The sequence below is a fragment of the Arachis hypogaea genome, chromosome 19, assembly GCF_003086295.3.
Source record: "Arachis hypogaea cultivar Tifrunner chromosome 19, arahy.Tifrunner.gnm2.J5K5, whole genome shotgun sequence".
Lineage (NCBI taxonomy): Eukaryota > Viridiplantae > Streptophyta > Magnoliopsida > Fabales > Fabaceae > Arachis > Arachis hypogaea.
This window is the reverse complement of record NC_092054.1, coordinates 111,565,761-111,568,524: the sequence shown is the minus strand read 5'-3', so window position 1 is coordinate 111,568,524 and position 2,764 is coordinate 111,565,761. Positions and strand designations below refer to the sequence as shown.

At 42.5% G+C, this 2,764-nt stretch overlaps 1 non-coding gene across 1 annotated transcript; it reads left to right on the top strand.

Annotated features, from left to right (window-relative positions):
• Window positions 1-2,419: 2,419 nt before the first annotated feature.
• On the top strand, window positions 2,420-2,527 carry LOC112780231 (small nucleolar RNA R71). Its single transcript, XR_003191083.1, has one exon. It is a non-coding gene; the product is annotated as a small nucleolar RNA R71 (small nucleolar RNA).
• Window positions 2,528-2,764: the final 237 nt, after the last annotated feature.

The following is a 2,764-nucleotide window of genomic DNA, read 5'->3' as shown; positions in this document are numbered from 1 at the left end:
TGGGAAATTGATTTTGAATTTTGAAGGTAGGTGGAGTTTATGAGGTAGGTTTATGGGGAAGAGTGGATGGATGTGAGTGGTGAAGTGGGGATAGGGAAGAGAGATTGAGGTGATTGGTGAAGAGTTTTGGGGAAGAGTGTTTATTGGGAAGAGAGGATGAACATTGAGAAGAAGGAAGAGAGTGAGTGGTGGTAGGTGGGGATCTTGTGGGATCCACAGATGCTGAGTTGATCCTGAGCGGTCCACAGATCCTGAGGTGTCAAGGATTTGCATCCCTGCACCAATTAGGCATTTAAAATGCCTTTGCATGCAATTCTGGCATTTAAACGCCGAATTGATGCTTGTTCTGGGCGTTCAGTGCCCAGATGCAGCATATTTCTGGCGTTGAACGCCAGCCAGATGCTTGTTTCTGGCATTCAGCGCCAGCTCTTCCTCAGTGTGCATTTCTGGCATCTGAACGCCAGGATGCTGCTTGTTTATGGCGTTCAACGCCAGATCCATGCTCTGTTCTGGCGTTGAATGCCAGCCAGATGCTCCTTACTGGCGTTTAAACGCCAGTAAGTCCTTCCTCCAGGATGTGATTTTTCTTCTGCTATTTTTTATTTTTCTTCAATTTTTTCAGTTGTTTTTGTGACTCCACATGATCATGAACCTATGAAGACATATAACTAATAAAAAATATAATTAAATAAAAATTAGGTTGCCTCCCAACAAGCACTTATTTAATGTCAATAGCTTGACAGTGGGCTCTGATGGAGCCTCACAGATGTTCAGAGCATTGTTGAGACTTCCCAACACCAAACTTAGAGTTTGGTTGTGGGCTCCCAACACCAAACATAGAGTTTGACTGTGGGGGCTCTGGTTAACTCTGTTTTGAGAGAGGCTTACTGTGCCTCTTTTCCATGTTTACAGAAGGATAACCTTGAATTGGGAACATAAGGGAGTCCCCATTCAATTGAAGGACTAATTCACCTCTGTTAACATCTATCACAGCTCTTACTGTGGCTAGGAAGGGTCTTCCAAGGATGATGGATTCATCCTCATCCTTCCCAGTATCTAGGATTATGAAATCAGCAGGGATGTAAAGGCCTTCAACCTTTACTAATATGTCCTCTACTTGTCCATAGGCATGTTTTCTGGAATTGTCTGCCATCTTTAGTGAGATTCTAGCAGCTTGCACCTTAAAGATTCCCAGTTTCTCCATTACAGAGAGTGGCATGAGGTTTATTCCTGACCCAAGGTCACATAGAGCCTTCTCAAAGGTCATGGTGCCTATGGTACAAGGTATTAGGAACTTTCCAGGATCCTGTTTCTTCTGAGGCAATCTCAGTTGATCCAATGCATTTAGTTCATTGGTGAACAGGGGAGGTTCATCTCCCCAAGTCTCTTTACCAAATAAATTGGCATTCAGCTTCATGATTGCACCAAGGAACTTGGCAACTTGCTCTTCAATAACATCCTCATTCTCTTCAGAAGAATAATACTTATCAGAGATCATGAAGGGCGTAAGAAAGTTCAATGGAATCTCTATGGTCTCTAGATGAGCCTCAGAGTCCTTTGTTTCCTCAGAGGGAAACTCCTTATTGATCACTGGACGTCCCAGGAGGTTTTCCTCCTTGGGATTCACGTCCTCCCCTTCCTCTCTAGGTTTGGCCGTGTTGATCATGTCAATGGCCTTGCACTCTCCTTTTGGATTTTCTTCTGTATTGCATGGGAGAGTACTAGGAGGGGTTTCAGTGATTCTTTTACTCAGCTGGCCCACTTGTGCTTCCAAATTTCTAATGGAGGACCTTGTTTCATTCATGAAACTCACAGTGGCCTTAGATAGATCAGAGACTAAGTTTGCTAAATTAGAGGTATTTTGTTCAGAGTTCTCTGTCTGTTGCTGAGTGGATGATGGAAAAGGCTTGCTATTGCTAAACCTGTTTCTTCCACCATTATTAAAGCCTTGTTGAGGCTTTTGTTGATCCTTCCATGAGAAATTTGGGTGATTTCTCCATGAGGGGTTATAGGTATTTCCATAAGGTTCACCCATATAATTTACCTCTGCCATTGCAGGGTTCTTAGAATCATAAGCTTCTTCTTCAGAAGATGCCTCTTGAGTACTGTTGGATGCAGCTTGCATTCCATTCAGACTCTGAGAAATCATATTGATTTGCTGAGTCAATATTTTATTCTGAGCCAATATGGCATTCAGAGTATCAATTTCAAGAACTCCCTTCTTTTGAGGCGTCCCATTACTCACAGGATTCCTCTCAGAAGTGTACATGAACTGGTTGTTAGCAATCATGTCAATAAGTTCTTGAGCTTTTGCAAGCATTTTCTTTAGGTGAATGGATCCACCTGCAGAAGTATCCAATGACATCTTAGCTAATTCAGACAGACCATCATAGAATATATCCAGGATGGTCCATTCTGAAAGCATGTCAGAAGGACACTTTTTGGTCAGTTCCTTGTATCTCTCCCAAGCTTCATAGAGGGATTCACCTTCTTTCTATCTGAAGGTTTGAACATCCACTCTAAGCTTACTCAGCTTTTGAGGAGGAAAGAACTTGGCTAAAAAAGCCTTGACCAGCTTATCCCAAGAGTTCAGGCTATCTTTAGGTTGAGAATCCAACCATATTCTAGCTCTGTCTCTCACAGTAAACGGGAAAAGCATGAGCCTGTAGACTTCAGGATCTACTCCATTAGTCTTAACAGTATCACATATCTGCAAGAATTCAGTTAAGAACTGAAAAGGATCTTCAGATGGAAGTCCACGAAA